The sequence below is a fragment of the Marmota marmota genome, unplaced genomic scaffold (genome assembly GCF_001458135.2).
Source record: "Marmota marmota marmota unplaced genomic scaffold, marMar, whole genome shotgun sequence".
Classification (NCBI taxonomy): domain Eukaryota; kingdom Metazoa; phylum Chordata; class Mammalia; order Rodentia; family Sciuridae; genus Marmota; species Marmota marmota.
Genome location: NW_025999983.1, coordinates 8,312,245 through 8,332,883, shown reverse-complemented (window position 1 = coordinate 8,332,883; position 20,639 = coordinate 8,312,245). Strand labels below are relative to the sequence as shown.

The window sequence follows — 20,639 nt, the reverse complement described above, 5'->3', positions numbered from 1 at the left end:
CTGAACCACATCCCCATTCATTTTTATTCTATTTCTTAAAATTTTGAGACAGGGTCTCTCTAACTTGCTGTGGGTCTTGCCCAGGGTGGCCTCGAATGTACAATCCAATCCTCCTGCTTCAACCTCCTGAGTCACTGGGATGGTAGGTGTGGGTCACTGCACTCAGATTTTTCGGATCTTGAAAAGTTGACTTTACATTTCTGTAGAAAAGCAAAGAACCGAAAATAGCTAGAAGAAGCATAGATTTGGGATTACTCTACCAAGTGTAACTATTATTAGAGTAGTCTAAGAATTGAGAGTGGTATTGGTGATGACTTAGACTAGTAGATGAATGCTCTAGAGTGGGAAGCACAGAAAAATACTCGTGCATATATGGACATTGGTAACCAAAGAGAGGTGTGAAATGTCAGTGGGGAAAGAACAACAGAGGTGTCCCACAGTTGGCTACTCATTTGGTTAAAAATAAATTTGAATCTCCATATTGTAAGTAAAAATCAATTCCAAGGTGGATTAAAGGTCTCAAAAGGAAAGGCAAGTTGGGCGTGGTAGCACATACTTGGAATTCCAGCGACCCAGGAGGCTGGGGCAGGAGGCTCCCAAGTTGGAGAGCAGCCTGGACAACTTTACAAGACCCTGTCTCAAAAGAAGATATTAAAGTAAAATAAAGGGCTAAGGATGTAACTCAGTGGTTAAGTGTTTATGGGTTTAGTCCCCAGTATTGCCAAGATAAAGAAAAAAGGAAGAAAGAAAAGAAAAGAAAGAAAGAAAAAGAAAAGAGAAAGGAAAAACTTTCAGTTTTTACAAGTAAATGCTTATCACCTCAGGTTATAGAAAGATTTCTTACAAGTCACAAAAAGCATAAATTACAAAAATAAGATTAATAACTTCATTGACATTACATTTAAGACCTGTGCATCAAAAAGACAAAATTCAAGAATAATTAGTCATTGGCCCTGAGAAGACATGTGCAATACATTTCACTAACAAATATTTGTAGCAGGTTATATGAAATATCCACAATATATGAAGAACTAATACTAAAAAGGAATAACCTAATAGGAAAGATAGGCAATTCACTAAAAGAAAATTTTAAAAGCTAAATTAACATAAAAAACTAATAGTAATCAGCAAAATGAATATTAATATCGCAATGAAATACCATTCCACATCCTTCAGACTGATAAAAATTCAAAATCTGACCATACCAGCTATTGATGTGGATATGAAGCAATTGATACTAATGAGAGTACAAATTGTTAATCACTTGGTAGAATAATGGAAAATATCTAATAAAGTTAAAAATATTAAACATTTTATAAGATCAGATAATTCCTCTTTAAGTGTAAACCGGTATCAGTCAGTTTTTCAACACTACAGTGAAATGCCTGAGGCAGCTAACTTCATAAAGAAAAAAAAAAGGCTTATTTAACTCACAGTTTTGGCTACTTGGCATTGGAAATGGTGTAGGTAGGGAGCAGCAAGAATGCACGGGAGGGGACAGGCTTGCTCTTTTTGTAACAAACTTCTCCAGGGTCTCACAGAACTGCCTTAGGCCTCCAGAGACCTAAGGACCTCCCTGGAGGCTCTGCCTCTTAAAGGTCCCACCCGGTCCCCACGCTACCTCTGTCGTCCGCATCTGGACCGAATGTGGAGAGCCGCTCTCTGCTCCATCCTCACTTGGCACACAGAGGTCGGTGGAAGGAAATCGTTTTATTAAAATTAGACTGGGCTTTTTCATCTCAAGTCTCTATCTTCCTGGGCTCAGAGGAGAAAAGGCAGGAATGGCGAGTGGGCCAGTGGGCAGGAATCCTGCGCTGGGCAGGGCCTTCCTCTCCATGCAGGTGCCTCAGCACCTCCCTCTCCTTTTCCTTCCCAGAACATCCAGAGGGACCTTGCCTTCCTGGAACCAGCATCTGCATTTTCTTTCTCAAGGTGACAGTGTTATGGAACCAGGGTCCTCTTTGCCTGTGGCGCACGACACCGGTCACTACAATGACAAGATCTGAGAAGAGAAAGTTTATTCACAAGCCGAAGAAGACAAGAGGGCAAGTCTCAAATCTGCCCCTCCAAGGACAAGGACTAGGGATATCTAGGCCATCCGGAAGCAGGGTGGTCCACGGCAGGGGACAGGTGACTGGAGGTTAGGTCTGCGCATGTGCAATTAAACTTCACGACTTTCCACAGGACGCATGTTCAGAAAGTGGAACTTAACATGATCTGACGGTGGAGGTTTTGGCCCTCTGATGTGAAAGAAGTCCCCGTGGGACACTTGCATAGGTCCAAGGGAAGGGTCAGTACTTTGAACCAGTTTGAGCTGGATCAAGGTGGCCTCCAAGTTTCTGACAACAAGTTTGACAACCATCACCATCAGGATGACACTTGGAGGTGTTACCATAGCAAAATTCCGGGGGTCTGACAGCATATTATTTGCGGAGTGTCGTTGACAACTGGTGGTCAACTAAAGGCAAGTAACCAAAAGCAAGTGAAATGGTTGAAATCTGGAAAGTTGATTAAGATTCCCCTCAGTTCCTACAGGAGACATGGAGAAGAGGAGTCGAAGTATTTTTCTTTCATAATGGAAAATGCGGACAAGCAAAATGCCGGCCATGGGGAGGATGGATTAATAAGGAGTCTGTTGGTAGGCTAGGATGCTAAATGACAGTGATGACTGAGTGGAGCTGCAGCGGCCAGCATGGGCAAATTTCACCATGTTGAGCAGAATATGAAGGGCAGAGTATGCATGTCTTAGCCTGGGCAGGGGTGCTGGGTTCCACTTCTCCCCAGCTGGGCCTGGCCGCTCTCTGGGCAGGTGCTGTAAGCTTTAACAGAGACCTGCATGGACCTGCTTCTCCTCTACCTCCTGCACAATTCCTGGGGCTGAAAAGATGCCAGGCAGCTCTGGATGTGCCCAGCTCAGGTTCCAGGAAGCCCTGGGAGCACATTGCTCCCTTTGGCTGGTGCAGTTGGCTGGGGCTGCTGTTGGCTGGTGGCGGAACACTAGATGGGGCTGCCAGAATGGTACTGTCACACTGTTTTGGGCAACTCAAATTGTTTCTGTAGACAGGAGTCCTGCAAAAAAATATATCTTCTTGAACCCCTCACACCTTTGGGCAGCTCTGCAAATAAAGATCTAAAGCACACCTTGTAAGGCCTAAATTGTGGTTAACAATATTTACATATGTAATAAAAGAAGTCTGTGGAACTGGGAAGGACCAATTCAGGACAGGAGTTGCTGCCTGAAGGGAGAGTGGGTGGGGAGAAGTCTGTCTAGGGTTAGGGTCATACTGGGAACTGCTTTGGTGTGTTCTGTTTCCTAAGATGGGTGTTAGAAAATAAAAGGTGTTGATTGTATTACTTTTTTATGCCTTTGGTATGTTTGAAATATGTTATTTTAAGTGAAGGAGGGAAATAAAGAAATGAAGTCTGCAGAATCAACCACTTCCTGCCTTTGTAGGCCCTGGGTGCCTTGCAGGAACCTGGTTATAAATAATTCTTCACTGAAACTTAATATATTTGGTTCAATCATAGAAAACTTTTATTGCTTTGATACTAATCTTAAATATTTAAATGTGGGCATTTTCATCTCCTGATTCTTTCCAGTCTTCTGTGATAATGAGCCGGTGCAAGGAGAAGAAATCTCTTGAGATAAATAAACTGTACTGGGAAGTGGGCCCCTTGCTAAGTTCCCTCTGGAAGTGACACCTGCCTCTATTGCAAACATTTTCTTCTACATGTGGTTTCAGTTCCAAGCCAAACCCGTTCTGCAGCATGCTTTTGTACCTTGCTGAGACTGATCAGTATCAGCTTGCCAGGACTTTAAACCCCATTGATTCTTTCATTGCTTAAAAGCCTCTTTCTTTTGAAAGTCTTTGAGTGAATCATAAAATTACCATCTAAAAAGACGTAGCAGTAACTGAACCCAGGAAAGCTGGGGAGTATTTGACTGACAGCACCAGCTTGATGCAGGAAGGAGCTTTGCAGGTGGGAAAATGCTCTGGGAAGGAAGGTACCAGGCAGGGACAGTAGGGTCCCTGGCCTGAGCCCAAAACTGGTCCTTGTCTCTTGCCGTCCCTCCTTTGCCCCAGGATTCTCAAGGATGGTGGATTAGAGAGCAAGGCTCCCCTTTCCTTTATGTTCCTTCCTTTCTCAGGCTCAATTCTAAGCCGACATCAGCAAGTGTGTAAAAGCAAGTAGGCAAGCCTATTTCAGTTACTTTCTCTAGATTTTTGGTCTCTTCCGTTATGCGTAAAATATTTTTGAATGTATGTTTTCAAATTCCATTTCACCCTCATTCTATAAAGTACCAGATGGTAGGCATTGTTTTCTATTAATGAAAAAAAAAAGATTGGTTTTAGGGATCACATTCAAAGTGTTTGATTAACCAGGGCTCCGCTTAGCATTCAAGTACACTGCTACGCAGCTGCACTTTTGTTTTTGCCCTAGATTTTTCTCTACCTCTTTGTCTCCTCTATCTTTCCAGCCCTGTGGATTTCCTTGAGAGGAGGACTGTGAAAATTAAAGAAAAGAAAGATAAGAGAGGAAGCAAAAAAAGTATCACTTTTCTTGTAATTTATCTTTATCTTGACTTCTCATTATGTTTTTTTTTTAAATTAATATTTAATGCCCCTCAGGTAAACCTGAGCATATCTCTATCCTAAAAAAGAGAGAGAGAGAGAGAGGGAGAGAGAGAGAGAGAGAGAGAGAGAGAGAGAGAAAGAGAGAGAGAGAGACCGTCCAGTTGGGGAAGTGGGAAAAAAGGAACCTCACTTCTTGGAGGTCAGGGATCTGGGAGACTGGATTTGTAAACATGGAAGATGTTTCCAAGGCAAAAATGGTACATTTATGGAGAATGTCTTCAGTGGATGTTTTGAAGTCTTAGGAGCCTCATAGAGTGTGGGGACTGCAATTCGTGGCAGTTCAGATACACTGAATGATGGTCGCAGGACATACTTGGTCTCCGCAGAGGGTCACCACACAGAGCTGTCCAGATTGTACTTGCAAATGTACTTTCAGCACGGTGGTGGGTGGGAGGGGACCTCAGGTTTGCTCTAGTAATGCCACTGAGGATCTAGAGAAGAGGAGGATTCGGGATGAATGGTCCACACCACAGCAAACCTGCTGCATGTCGTGGGAAGGTGACCTCAGATTGGGCTCCTGGTGACTTTGACTCTTCTCTTCTGGCCTGACGGTGATATTGCATGTTGAAGGGGCTTGTTGACATTGATCTTTCTTCTGCAGCCCAGCTTCTTGGCAGAGATGTCCCGGTCTCCCTGTCTATACGTCTTCACCTGCCCTTCATTCCTAACCACCCTATGGTTTGACGTGGCTCCTCAGGTGCAGCGAAATGTCCCCTCCACTTCCTCCATCCTCCTGGCCCCTCTGAGGCTCAGCCTCCCATCCTCGGTGGCCAGGGCTGGGCAGCAGGTACTGCTTTCGCTGTCTTCCTCTCCACAGGTCCCCGGTGAGGAAACACCCTCCCTCTCAGGGCTCTTCTTATCTTTCTGGCTTCTGGTTTCTCTGTCTCTCTTTCCTTGAGTTCTTTCTAGCTTCAGGTTCAAATCCCAACACTACCATTCACTACCATGAAGGCCAGGGCCAGTGGTGTTCCTTGCTTAAACCTCAGTTTCCTTCCGGTGAAATGGGATAGCACAGCACCTGCCTCATTTGGGGGCTGAGTCGTACTTACAGAATGACTTACGTGGAGTGTTTTAAGGAGAAAGTGCTTAATGCTTGCTAATGTCGCTGTTATTCCTTTTGTTATCAGAATCCTTGGCCAGAGGCCTTAGCAGACCAGGTCTGGCCATCACCTTGAGAGTCTAAATAGCAGAAAGAGAAGATGGTGGTGAAGCAGGAAAGGAATTGATTTCAGTTTGGCCAGACCAGAAAGCCAGCTCTTCCCTGTACCAATACCGGCCTCAGCGTCACCCAGGGGAAGGACAAGAGGGAGCCCAGAGGTGTGCACCTGCACAGCCAGCGCAGCCAGCCCGGGGTCTGCAGCAGCTCTGGCTCTGTGGGATCCTGCTGGGGTCCTGCTGGCACCAGGGGTTGGGGGCCGTCTCCACTCCTAGCGTGAGGTGATTGCCTGCAGGAAGCTGGGAAGGAGAAATAGCTCAAAGGAAAGAAGAGATTAGAGGTACAAAGTGGAGTCGGTCAGGACAACAGCTGGTTCCTTCTTCAAATCCCTCCATTAAAAGGAGCCCTGTCCTCACTCTGCCCACAGCCCATCCACTCCAAGCAATGACCTTGAGTTCCTCCTATGCTTTGAAGGGTTGATCTCCAACCTGCCGTCCTCCCGACCCCATCCTGGGTACTGCGAATATTCCAGAGCATGTGAGAGTGAGTCTGCTTGTGTTGAGGGTGGAGTCCCTACTGCTTAGTTCCCTGGGGTGTTCCCTGGGTGACTCCATTTGCGGGCTGTGCCTCTTGGTGGCCTGGGTCCTCAGGATGGGGACCAGCTTTGACTTAAGTCCTCATGAACTCCTCACTCCCTGCCACCTCCCTGGAGATGTCTGCCTTCCTGGAGAAGCCTGTTGGGTCTGGCAGCTAGAGTCCCCCTCCGTCTGGATTCCACCTTAATGTACCATCCCCTGAGACCCCCTTGCCCTTTTCCTCAGATACAAATTTTCACTGTCTCTAGTTGAGTATGAACTTGAACCAGTCTCTTTCATCGACTGCAAAACCCCAGTGGGGTAGACCCTACACCAATTGCGACCGTCCTGAGCAAAGTCTGCCTTTTAACCATTCTAGCAAGTGTCAGAGGAATTGTTTCTTCAACACATGGACGGGTTAGGTGCAGACCCCATGTGTGACTGCAGGGTTTGTGGCTGCTGGTGCTCAGTGTTCCCTGTCCCGTCAGGGCTTCTGGGTGTGAACGAGAGGATGAGCTATTAGAATGTCAATTTTGCCTTGTGCTTTGAGAAACTTATAGGAATGAAAGGCAATTGTTTCTTTTCCCGATCTCTTAAAGGCAGCCAACGTTTAAGGCCAAGATGGAGGATGGCAAAGTCCAACTCTCACAAAGATCAAGTAGGTCCGGGCTGGGGCTGAGCTCAGCGGTAGAGCGCTTGCCTAGCATGCTCCAGGCCCCGGGTTCAGTCCTCAGCACCACATAAAAATAAATGATAAAATAAAGATATTGTGTCCAACTACAACTAAGAGAGTCTGTGAAGGGTCCCTGTGCCACGGTGGGGAGCAGTGGAGACTGTGGCGAAGCAGGGAACACTAGTCAGCTCTAAAGTCACGACACATGAGAATGCAGGCCTGGGATTGGTTAGCTTTGGGTTTTATTTTTCACTAGAAGGTGGGAAACTGGATTTTAGTTAAAATTGCTAGATTTTTTTTTTTTTTAAGCGTTGGCAAGTCGGTAAAGAAAACAGACAAGAGCTGGGCTGAAATGACTCAGCTTGGCCTCGGGCATCTGGTTGGCACAGCCTGGGCTAGGGCTCTGCTACCTCTGGTTGGGAGGGCAGCTCGCAGGCTGGGTTGCTCCACAGCTCCGGCTGGCGCCCCGAGGAAGGCAGGAGGCTGCTGTGGACGGGAAGAGGCCAGTGGTGCTGACTGGAGACGGGGTGGTGACTGGGGTTTGGGCCTTTGGGCATTTCCACAGGGTGGGGGTGTCATTGTATGCTGTGTGCCTGACAGATCTGGGATCAGGCACTCGGGACATGTGTCCCGGAGAGCTGCCAGCTCTACCTGAAAACCTGAGCTCTTCGGCTCAGATCTGCAGCTGAGCCTCTGTCAGGAAGAAGCATTGCACCCCACCTTGGGGAGGGCCACCTGGGCCAGTGGTGGGCACCACAGACCCTTCCTATGGGTCTCTGAACTGCCTTGGCCCAGGACTGCCTGCATGAGACCAAAGGGGAGCAGAGAAAGGATCCCCCAAAACATGGCTCAGACTGGATCTTTTACCAGGTTAGCACCTGAAGCAAGCCTTATTTAATCGACTTTTTAAAAAAAAGAGAGATGTAAAAATGTTCTGGGTATCTTTGTATGTCAGCATATATCCCTGTGCTTGGTATCTCCAGGTTGGGACCTTCAGCCTGAGGGTTCTGAAGACCTTGATGCTGAGAGTAGGGTTTGGGATGCAAAGATGTCTCCTTCTCCCCAAATACTGCAGTTGTCCTAAATCCAAGGTTTTCAGGTTCCACATGGCTTTCCCTGATTGAGACAGAATTTAGGAAATCATCCAGGTGCGTGGTTTCCTCTGCAAAAACGCTGCTGACTTAAGTCCTGATATCTGACACACTTGGTTTTATTTATTGCACTACTGGGGATTGAACCCTGGAGCATTCTACCACTGATCTACAGCCCCTGACCTTTTTAGATTTTATTTTGATACAGGGTTTCACTAAGTTGCTGAGACTAACCCCGAACTTGTGACCCTTTTGCCTCAGCCTCCTGAGTGGCTTGGATGACAGGCCACTACTCTCGGCTCACTTATTTTATACACTTCCTCTTCCCTTGACTAAGTTTGTCCTATGAGCTTCAGATGTTTAAAATGGAATTTAGCAATGCTTTCACACCACATTTTTCATGACTTGAATTTAAAACTTGGAAGCAGAGTTGTTTTGTTATAAGGCTTGTATTCTTCTGAACCTCCTCTGCACACTGGAAACCTCCCATGATGGAAATGAGTTTACTGTGACCTGTGTCAGTAGCATATGATAAACACACACTTCTCAAAAAAGACTATTTACATGGAGCATAAACGAGGTCCAGAACACTGTGTCCTGTTCAAAAAATGAAATGCACATCTCTCATCAGGAGTCTCTCATTTCCAAAAGGCTGAGCAGACAGTTTGTGAATGATAATCCAGCTGTTTAAATTTAGGGCCGTGGAAAGTTTCATTGGAACTGAATTTGAGGGTGCGGCCTCTTGGTGGTTGGGTTTGTTCTCCTCAGATGTCACAGCTCAGCAAGGACGAAGAGCACATCTTTCCTTGAATCCTGAGCTTCAGAGATGTTTAAGGAACATCTTGGTCATCGATTACACAGGGGATGCTAATATTGTGTTAAGCCGAGTGCCTTCCGCCTTCCGTCTGGCCTTCCTTTCTTACGCTCTCACAACCTTGACTTTTCAGCTCAATTTATAACTTACTTGACATAAAATATCATTAGCAAGTCTAATGGAAAATTCCAGTGAAGGAGAGAACCCGCCTCCACTATGGGATGGTTAGCTATTAATTAAAGCTGACACATGCCCTCCGCGCTACCCTCCATGATGTGTGTGACAGATCAAGGTTAGTATCAGATGCCTGCGGAGGCAGCTTTTCCAGGATGGGCTCTTTCTCCACGTCACTACTGGACGTCACCCAAGTGCATTTTTTTTTTCTCCTTGTGTTTATGTTTTATAAGGTGTTGCCTCTTAGTAGTCGGAACGCCAGCTGGCTGCAGAGTGCAGAGGTGGTGGAATAGTGTACCAGTTCCCACGGGGCTCTCAGGGTGACCAGAGGACTCCAGGCTGGGACATGGTTGCAACAGGTCTCTCCAAGATGACATCTGGGCTTCTGAGCGAGCTTGGAGGAAAAGAAAAGATTTCTGTTTTCAAATTCTTCTACTAAAAATGAATTCCTTGGGCTGGGGTTTTAGCTCAGTGGTCGAGCGCTTGCCTCACATGCATGAAGCCCTGGGTTCCATCCTCAGCACCACATTAAACAAATAAAGATATTGTGTCCATCTACAACTAAAAAAATGTTTAAAAAAATGAATTCCTTTGACTTGTTCTCTTTGGAAATGTGTGTGTGTGTGTGTGTGTGTGTGTGAGAGAGAGAGAGAGAGAGAGAGAGAGAGAGAAGGAGAGAGAGAGAGAGAGAGAGAGAGAGAGAGAGAGAGAGAGAGAAGGAGGGAGAAAGGGAGGGAGAAAGTTTTGCTTCCATTTATAAAAAGTGGTGTTGTATGATATACACATTTTTATCCTCTCTGCCCCCCACCTTTTTTTTTTTTTTTTGGTACCAGGGATTAAACCTAGGAGTGCTTAACCACTGAGCTAATCCCTAACCCTATTTATATTTTATTTAGAGACAGGGTCTTGCTAAGTTGCTTTGGGCCTCACTAAGTTGCTGAGGCTGGCCTTGAACTTGCATTCCTCCTACCTCACTCTCCAAAGTTGCTGGGATTATAGGCATGTGCCATCATGCTCAGCTACCATTTTTCCTCTTAAAAAAGTCATCATGTAAGAACGCCTTTTCTGTCTTATAAAATATCTGTCTGTCAAAAATTGTTTAAATAAATTGTCTAGTCTCTAGTTTTATACTGGGCTGAGCATCTTTGTAGTTAGACCCTATTAATTATTAATTTGGAATATGCTGCATATTCTTGGAGAGGAGCAATACCAAACCCATGTGCTTGAAGGTCCAGTGACCCTGATGGCCTTTTCTGCTGACTCGCGACCACCCCACCAACGGGATTAGTACCCACCCCCCCACCTGACCCATGCTGTGCTTTCTTGGTCTGTCTTTGTTTCCCTTCGAGGCTGTGCTTGACTTTAAGAATAGCTTCTGTGTAAGAATGTTGGCCCTGGTGGGACAAGGAGTCCTTAGTGATGGAGCAGGGCCAGCAGGAGAAACTGGCTCCAGAGGACACAGCCACTGCCCCCACGGGGTCCTGATCTGAGACGCGTTCATAGAACAGCAACTCACGGACCTCTTGTTCCTCCAATTGGAGTCCAGCCCTGACCCTAGGGAGGCTGCAGCCCGGGGCAGTGATGGCCAGAAGAGGTGTTACCAGAGAAAAATGGGACTGGGAAAAACTTATCCTACAGAGATGAGATATTGACTCAAATTTATCACCCCAGTGAGGATTTTTTGGGGGACTCGATGGCTGTACTTGAGGTTTGGTTCATGGTACCAGCCTTCTGCAGGAAAGGTGTGGCTGTCAGCACCTTCACGGGTCAGAGGAGAGGTTTCCTGCAGACCCCTTGGGGCTGGCAAGAAGTGAGCCCATTTGGATGTCTCTGAGGGCTAAGCCACCTGTCTGGTCCGTGTGCTGATGGAATCTAGTGCTGGTCTCCTTTCACCTCGTAACTGCACACAACTCCAGCCAATCAGAGGCTGCATACTGGTGCTAGTACACAGTGTGTCTGCGGTACTTCGTGGGACCCAGCACTATTCTTTGATTTATTTGATCCTCATAAAGGTCCTGGGAGGAGTGCTGTCACTAAAGTCCACCCCACTGTGGGGACACAGGCACCCAGAGGCAGGAGCGGTGGCTTATCGGTGACAGAGCTGGCCTGGCCCTGGTGGCTGCTTCCTCCAACTCAGCTCTTTTCCCTGCAGAGCCTTCAATAGTCATTATTTTCATGAGTCACACCAAAGCCTCTTTGCAAGATATGTGGCCTCTCCATGCCTCAGAACGTGGGGTGAGTCAGGAAGTGATTGCTGTCACCCCTGCAGAGTGAACTTGCCCCCAATGTACTCACTCCTCAGCTACTGGACTTCATAACAGGTGGGCGGACAATGCAAGTAGCTACAGTGCAGACTGCCTCCTGTGGGGGAAATGGACAGACCGGCAGTCCACAGGCCACTGAATTAGAAATCCAGAGCTGGCGAGGGGGATCAGCAGCGGTTGTGACAGAGAAGCTGCAGTATGGTCCCTTGGCCAAACTCTCTCTTGAATGCCTTTAATGTGCACCTAGCAGCCTTCTCTCAGCTTCCAGGGAATAGACCTCACCGTCATCCTGAGTTAGTCTACCTCCTGATCCTGGCACCAGACTCTGTGTGTCCATCTGTCCAGCCAATCTGCAAGTGTCTTCAGTTGCTCATTCAATATCTGCTGTTGATTCCTTCCTTAGTGCCAGGTGCTGTGTGAGGTCACGGGGACATACCGAGAAGCATGACAGGACATCTGTTGGGATGCTAAGCCTCGTGTCCATGCAGCAGAGAATAGAGTTTGATGACATATTCTGTGTTTGGACTTCAAGATGGAAATTGAACAAATACTGAGTGATTTTAGAAAGAATGTCTGTGCAGATTGTTTGTTCTCCCCAGTCTCTCAGCTTAGGGAGCAGAACGTGATGTCAGGAAGGGGGCTCACTAGTCCTCCCGTCAGGCCCCTGGTTTTTCAGAAACCTGAGGATATCTCAGGCTGAGAAAGGACGTCCTCCTCAGATGGCTCAGAGAGGCCCACAGGCAGAGATCTGAGTTGTTCAGATCAGTGCTTAAAGTGGAAAGGCTCCCCCCGCCCCAGCACGGCTAACCAGGCAAAGCTACAGGAACCTGAAACACAGACTCAGTGAGACCTCAAATTCTTTTCAACTAAAGTTGTGGGCAAAGAAACAGGGTAGAGAGCTGGTTGAAGCTCTTCCCTCCCCCTCTCCTTTCCTCCCTCTCTCTCCTCCTTCTCCCCGTCCCCCGGGGCAGAGAATGGCCAGGAATCATGGGCTTTGAAAGTGCCCATTACAGAAATGCTATATTATTGCCCAGGGGAAGGACAACTATGGCTTTGCCCACCAGAATTTTGCTAAAAAGATTCATTTTAGATCAGAGAAGTTGAAACAAAAGGGGAGTTTACCAGCTTCTAATTTTACTTGTCCTGGAGGAATCATGTGGGTGTAACTGCTAGGGCAAGGTTTAGTGCTGGAAATACCTTTAGGGCCCTTCTGATGACTCTCCAGTTATGGTCGCCAGTGAGCAGCTGCCTCACATTACCCCCTGGGATTATGAACCCAAGTGCTGCTGCCCCCCCAGCCTAGGTACATGAGGCCCAGTGGTTACTGCATGACAAGTGAAGCAAAATTGCCAAGGACATTTTCATGCGAACTTTGCCAGCTGTTTCTTGATAATAATCTCAGGAAGCGCATGCGTGTGCACACACACATAGCCCTCATTCTGCAGGATCTGCATCTGCAGATTTAACCAAATGCAGATTGAAAATACTGAAAAACTTACGTCTGTACTGAACTCAATGACTTACACAGTATTTACTTTGTATTCGATATTACAATCGTCTAGAAACGATTTAAAGTTTCTGGTAAATGCTATGCCATTTTTATACAGAGCATTTGAGCGGCCCAGGATTTTAGTATCTGCAGGGCAACTGGGAAACAGTGCCCACTGGATACCAAGAGATGACAGTATAATCTCTCTTTTCTTATCTGTCAATCATCTGTCTATTATCTGCCACTCTATGTTTTAGAGGAAATAAAAGCTCAGTTTCAGAGGACCAGAGGAATTCACGCCTCAGCTATGGGGGTCAGTGACGAACACAGGATAGCTCCTCTATTCCTAGAGCACATTCTCCTCCACGCAGGACTCTCCGGGCTGCTTGTTCCTGCCAGGGTTCTTGCTGATGTGAAGAGTCTCTAGGTACATTATGCCACACTTGATACCAGCTCTAAAGGTTGGCATGTCCCCTGTCTCCCGTCTTCAATAAGGGCATCCCCCCATAGCAGAGAGGCTTGTAGGAATAAGAAGCTCCCCTCTCAGGTCAGGACTGGGCCAAGAGACCATGCGTCTCAGTCCATTTTGGCTGCTGTGACAAAATACCTTAGCCTAGATAATTTAGGAACAACAGGGATTTATTGCTCACAGTTCTGGAGGCGGAGCAGTCCAAGATCAAGGTGCTGGCAGATCAGGTGTCTGGTGAGGGTTTACTCTGCTCCAGAGATGGCACCTATTGCAGTGTCCCACATGGAAGGAGGGACAGGAAGCTCCTTGGAACCTCTCTTGAGGTCCCTAATCCCACTCATAGGGGTCTGCCTTCATGACTTTGTCACTTCCCAAAGACCCACCTCCTATACTATCATTTTGGGTAGTAAGTTTCCACATACAAATTTGGGGGTATACCCAGGTCCCTCAGATGGCAAATAGGTCAACAAACTAAGGTCTAACCGTATAATGGAATAGTGTTCAGCAAAAAAGGAACAAATCATTATACACAGAACATGGATGAATCTCAAAATAATTTTGCTGAGTGAAATAAGCCAGATATATATAGTATTATTCAACTTCTGATTTCAAATGATGCAAACTTATCTACTGTGTCAGAAAGCAAATCATCAGTTGCCTGGGGCTGGGTGGTGGGTGTGGACTACAAAGGCGCATGAGGAAACTTTTGAGGGTCATGGATATGTTTGTATCTTGATTGTGGAGTTGGTTTCATGAGTGTATACATATGCCCAAATGTATCAAATTGCAGACCTTAATGATGTTTTGCATATCAACCATACCTCAATAAAGGCAAATAAGAAGAATATCTAAACTAGGGTAATCTGCAATATATATATATATTTTATCCTGGGGATTGAATCCAGGTGCTCTTTACCATTGAGTTCCATCCCCAGCCCTTTTTGTTTTTCATTTTGAGACAGTCTCACTAAGCTGCCCAGGCTGGCCTGAAATTTGAGGCCCTTCTGCCTCAGCCTGACTGGGATAACAGTCATGAACCACTGCAATGAATTTTAATAAGAGATGGGAAATGTCCACAAAATCAAATATTTTGTACCATACAGATTGTTCATTAGTTCTCATGGGAAGGTCTTTCAAAAGAGTTACTGAACTTAAACATGAATTACCCCATTTTCTAATGTTAAAAAAACAAAACCGATTTTCAAATTTGCTGACATTTTCTGACATGGCAAGTTGTTCTTAGAGACACAATTCCTGGCAGATAGTTTTGAAAACCAAAAGTATAACAGAAAATGCACAACCTTGGCTGGGCACAGTGGTGCAGCCTGTAATCCCAGTGAGCCACAAGGCTGAGGCAGGAGAGTTGTAGATTCCAGACCAGCCTCAGGAACTTAGCAAGACCCTGTCTCAAAAAATTAAAAAGGCTGGGGATGTAGCTCATCAGTAAAGTGCTCTGCATTGAATAAAACAAAACAAAACAAAGCACAGTATCATTCCTCATGGTTAAAGGAGACATTTTAACATTGAGAGTGTCAGCAGCTGTTTGTAAAAGAAACTTTAGATAGAGCATTTAAAAAATGAGTATGCAGAACTATTTCTTATTATTATGTGATTTTGTTATTGAAAATGATGTTACTATTTTTAAAATTTCCTATTTTCTCCCTTCAAAAGTTGGAAGCAAAATTATCTAACTTGTTTAAAATGTTGTAAATTAAATTTGATGCATTCGATCTATTATTAAAATTATAAAATACAGCACTATTTGCTTACTTTGCAAGAATAACTTATTGGCATCTGAGAGGATTTAAATTTGTTAACGGATTTGCTGGTTGTCCATAAGAAGATCTTGTGAAACTGGTGAATGAGATTGGTAAGTGTGTAGTGGAATTTAGCAAACACAGCTAGTGGTATCTTTCTTCCATTTGGCTCTACTCATCTTTGTGAGCCACCATTTTCATTCTCATTCGGTGGCCACCTTCCCACCCACTGGGTGCTGCCCTCCCCCTACAACTAGTGACCAGGATTCATGGGAATTGGTCTGGCTTGATGCTTGAACCCAGTCTTATTCTAAAGATGGATTATAATATTCAAATTCAGTGTGCTGGCCTGGGATTATGAGAGCAGTCTCAGGACCACAGAGGCTCTAAAACAATCAGTAATCACATTTGGACCTTGCGTTAGAATATGTGGTTAGGCTATAGTTTAATTAGGAGAATGTCAGCAGCTGTTTAATTAAATGGACTCCAAAAACAGCTAACACTCATGATGACTGTAAATTATCAATCAAGTCAGGGGGTTCTCTGCTATGGTGTGGATGTAAGTTGTTCCCCCAAATCTCCTGGGTTCATGCAGGAATGTTCAGAGGTGAAATGATTGTGGGAGCTGTAATCCAGTCAGTCCATCCCAGTTTGAATAGACTAACTAGGTGGTAACTGGAGGCAGATGGGGTGTGGCTGGAGGAGGGGATCACAGAGGGTGAGCCCTGGAAGGGTGCATCTTCCTTGTGACCCCTTCTCCCCTCTCCTTTCTGCTGCCTGGCCCTGCCATGAGCTGAGAAGCTTTCCTGTGTTGGGACCTTCTCACATGAGGTGCTGCCTCACCTTGGGCCCAGCATGATACAGTTGGCCAGCTATGAACTGAGATCTCTGAAACCATGAGTCCCAAATACACTTTTCTTCCTCTAAGTTGCTCTTGTCAGGTATTTTGGTCACAGTGATGCAAAGCTGACTAACAGTCTGGAAAGCAGACTCTGGGACTCTAGTGCAGCTGATCACAGAAGACAAGAAATCTTATTACAGAGGACATAAAAGAAGCCATAAAAGCAGCCATCAAAACCTTCTTCAGGAGGGCATACCTGCAATCCCAGCTACTTAGGAAACTGAGACAGGAGGACTGCAAGTTCAAGGCCAGTCTGGGAAACTTAGTGAGAGCCTGTCTCAAAATAAAAAGAGATGGGGCTGTAGCTCAGTAGTGGAGTTCTTCCCTAGCATGCATGAGGTCCTGGGTTCAGTCCCCAGTACCACAAAAAAGCATAAACCAAAATCTTCATTGTGGGCTGATTTAAGAAGGTCAGAGTGATTCTGGGGGTTATTTTGCATCCAATAAGAACATCCCAAAATTTATAAAAGTAAGAAGTCAAGTAGAAACATTGTGATGTACTTAGACTACTTCTTGACCTTGGCTGTACCTTCAAGTCACCTGTAGAATTTGCAAAAATTACTTTGGGGGATGGACGTGGGGGTAAACATCTCTAATTCCAGCTACTTGGAAGGCTGAGTCAGAAAATTCTGAATTTGAGGTCAGCCTGAGCAACATAGTGATGTTCTGTCTCAAAATTGCTCAGCATGAGCAAGACCCTTGGTTTGATCCCTATAAACACATAAACACACACACACACACACACACGAAAACTAGTCAATAAAAAGAGACACCAAATTGAGCTAGATGTTGAATGTAGCAGACCAGTACTTAGAACAGCTAATATAAAAATATCCAAAGACTTAAAGGAAAATATTGTCCTCATGAATTAAAATATAAAGAATATCAGTAGAGAAATGGGACTATAAAAAAGAACCAAATGGAGATCCTAGAACTAAGTGGTAAAATGAAAGTTTCACTGCAGAAGAAAGGATTAGTGAATCAGAAAATAGAACAAATGAAATGATCAAATCTGGCTAGGGATATAGCTCAGTTTTCTAGCATGTGTGAGGCCCTTGGTTCAAAGGCCAGCACCACATAGAAAGAAAGAAAGAACCAACTCTGAAGAAAGAGAAAATTTATTTAAAAAAAAAAGCAAGCAGTGATTTGTTGACTTATGGGGCAATTTCCAGTAGCCTAATATACACATAATTAAAATCCCAGAAGTAGAGACAATGATAGACAATTTTTTTCAAAGAAACAATGGTCCCAAGCCCTGAAATTTGCTGACAAACATCATGTATAGATCTAAGATGCTTGGGGGAACCCCCAAAGGACAATAAAGAGAACTCCGCATTGCCTACCACAGGTAAACTACAGAACACAGCACTCAACAGCCACAGCATGAGGAGCCACAGAGAGGGACACAGCAATGGTGGACCCCAGCTTTGCTCCTGGCAACCACCTGAGTACTTGTTAAAATAAAAGTTCCTAGCCAGCAGCAATGGTGCACACCTGTAATTACAGCTAACCAGGAAGCTGAGGCAGGAGGGTCTCAAGCTGAGGGCTGATCTCAGAATAAAAAATAAAAAGGGCTAGGTAGTAGAGCACCCCTGGATTCAGTCCCCCAACACCCCCCACCACCAGCCACACACACACACACACACACACACACACACACACACACAGTCCCTGGCTCCATCCCAGACCAATTAAATCAGAATCAACTGGTCAACTGTGTGGTTAATAACAACCAGATAATTCTCACCATGGGGAAGTTAGGAAAGGGCTGGAATTCCCTCTTTACTGAGGTGTGGTCTACTGGTAACTGTCTTGGAAAATATGAGAGTAGTGTTTTTCTCTGTGTGAAAAATTCAAAAATAATGCTGTTAAAACAAATGGTATTTTTGCTTTTAAATGTTTCAGAACTTAACATGCTGAATATTCAAAAGAACTGGGCTGGCACAAATTCTATTTAGTGGGTGGGGATCTATAAATCGATAATCAGCCATAATTTATGAAAACCTAGGATGCTAAAACCAGTGCATTTTGGATAGAATGTTCTAATTCAGGTTTCTTATCCAGTAAGTGTAGCTAAGCACCTCCATAGTAGGGCTTTTTCTTTTGTTAGAGCTGGAGAGAGGCCCATGATATTATGATTTCTTGACCAGCTGCACAACAGAACAAGAATAGATTTTCCTCTCATTTATGGGGATGTGCAGAAACAGGACTACCATTCCTAAGAAACATTTCCTTTAAAAGTATAACACACACTGCAAAAGTACAACCAGGAGGAGAAAATATGTTAGAATATTTTTTTCAACTTTACAAAGGGGATTACTAAACCGTTTCTGCCTGGGAAGATAATGGCAGGAGTTGGAAGATCATTAGATAATTATTTAAGCCATTATTACAACCAACCATGACATCACTCTTCCCAGTATATTTCTGTATTCATTGCATTTCATGTTTTTTAGCTTAGGAGTAATCTGCTTGTAATTGCTAAGGTTGTCTGGTTTCAAGTTTCAGAAACCAACTCTAATTATTTTGAATGAAAAGGGAATTTATTGGAAGGAGGCCCGGGCATTTCAGGGCATCTGAAAAGGGCAGGACGTAAGAAGGCAGTACAGACCTGAACAATCGTGGGCCTTTTCTTTGGTGCACTGCCCTTGACCGACTTGTGCTAACAATTGCCAGTCTGTTCCTTTCTGTCTCTCTTCAAAACCCCAGCTTCCTGTGTGAGAGAATGTGACCTGACATGTTTACCTTGGGTCACTTGTCCTCTCATGGGCTGGGGACAGGGGCTCACACAGCTGCCACACGGGTGTTGAGGAGGGCTGAGAAGTTGCCTGCTCCCGGGGGTTAGCCCCAAGGACATTCTTCATGCTCAGTGCTCCCTGCATTTTCCTGACTTTCAAGTCTTTGCCTGTAGCCTTGGCCTTTCCACTGTCGTTGAGCACCCCAGCTCAGCCCCCTGCTTCTCATTTCCATCAGGACTTCCGCTTTGTCCTAGACTCAGATTTTCCTTCCTTTCATTCTTCCCTGGTCTCAGCACCTTGTGCATCTACTCGGAGGCTGTGAAGAGGAGCAACATGCCTTAACTTCCCGTCTCAGAGACCAGGCACCAAGTTAGAGCGGGGCGGGATTCAGCTGGGACCTTTGGGTTAGGCTTGACTTGGGGTGGGGGCTCCCACGAAGGCAGAAGTGCTGGTGGGGGCAGAGGGGATGCTTGTTGGGAAGGGGCCGAGAGGCAGATGGGAGGCAGGTGGGGGGTAGGGGGCAGCAAGCGCCAGCTCAGCCAGGTGGCAGTCGCCTTCCGGGCAGCTAGGTTCCTGCTGAACGTGGGCGGGTGCGAGGGGCCTCCCACCATCAGTGCCCCACCAGCACTGGAGTTTCCGTCCCGAGCGGCCTCATTTCTGTTTTCTCTTCTCTGATTCCAGCCCCTGACGTGCTTGGGTACAGAGTTTTATTGTTTTGTAGTGTCTCCCCTTCCTCTAAATGGAATACGTAATCGTATTGGATTCCAATCATAATCCAAAACCTGAGTCACCCTTGGTACTTGGCGACGTCCTTCCCTTCCTCCTCGCTGACCAAGATCTCTTTGGGTCAGTGCGACTTTGCATCACACCTCCCCAGTTCCGGGACTACACCGCAGGCCTGCGCTGCCTCGGGGACAGCCGCACCCGGGGGGTGGGGATGAGTGGGGCGCCCGCCGGGGATTCCCGGCTGTGGTCGCACCCAACGTGCGCCCCGGGCGCCTGGGGCCTTCCCGAGCCGCCTCCTCCGCCAGGCGGGGTCCTGCCGGGCTCTGCAGGCCTGCGCTCCCAGCGGCCCTGCCTCCTCCTGGGCTTCCTCGAGTCCGCTGCCCGGGCGCGGGGTCTGGGCCCGACTCTGCGCTTGTCTGTCCGAAGTCCATCCTGGCGCCGGCTGGCAGGCGGCTCTTCCCTGGTTCTCCCGCGTGGCGGTCTGTCATCGGATGCATTCACCTGTCCCCATTCAGGGCCTCCCCACAGTCCCCTCTGCTTGGCAAGCTGCTCTTTGCACGGCTCTGGGGTCTCCTTAGGTCCACAGGGCAGAGATGGCGCCTGGCGGTGGTCCCCTGGCCGCTCCGTCTAAAACTTCATCGCCTGCCGCAGGCGCCAGGCTGTCTCCAGTCTGTCCATCATAAAGTGAGCCGCAGCTTATTAATTAATTTAAAAAACCTATATGCCCCTTCCTGGAACTGAAGCCCCTGATGTTGGGATACACACAGTAAGCACTGAAGGGGACCGTCTCCACGTGGGTGGCAAACCCAGTTACACCCAGTTGGAAGCCCCCCCCTGAGCAGACTCTCGGGCCGCCTCCCTGCCTACGGCGGCGTCCGCTAGCTGCTTCTCCCCGTTCAGGTCCCGGTTGAGTCACAGATTGCGCATTGTTCACATCGGTTCCCGCTCAAAAAGTTTTCTCCTCCCCTGTGGGGACATTTCCAGAGTTGAACTAGGGGCTCCACCATCTCCCTTCCACGACTTCTCGCCCCGTTAACCTACTCCAACTGTGTGCGCTCCCGGGCCCGGGCCGGTCATTCCCGGTCCCTCTCTCAGCCACCACTTCCATTCACCGAGCCACGCCCTGCGCGCCTCGGCCTCGGACTCCTGCTGGCTCCGCTCCGCTGTTTCCTTCT

At 46.5% G+C, this 20,639-nt stretch overlaps 1 long non-coding RNA gene across 1 annotated transcript; it reads right to left on the bottom strand.

Moving 5' to 3' along the window:
- Positions 1-1,858: 1,858 nt before the first annotated feature.
- LOC125617622 lies at positions 1,859-20,633 on the bottom strand. Its single transcript, XR_007348699.1, has 3 exons — positions 18,746-20,633; positions 5,963-9,514; positions 1,859-2,002 (listed from the first exon to the last, which is right to left on the bottom strand). It is a non-coding gene; the product is annotated as an uncharacterized LOC125617622 (long non-coding RNA).
- Positions 20,634-20,639: the final 6 nt, after the last annotated feature.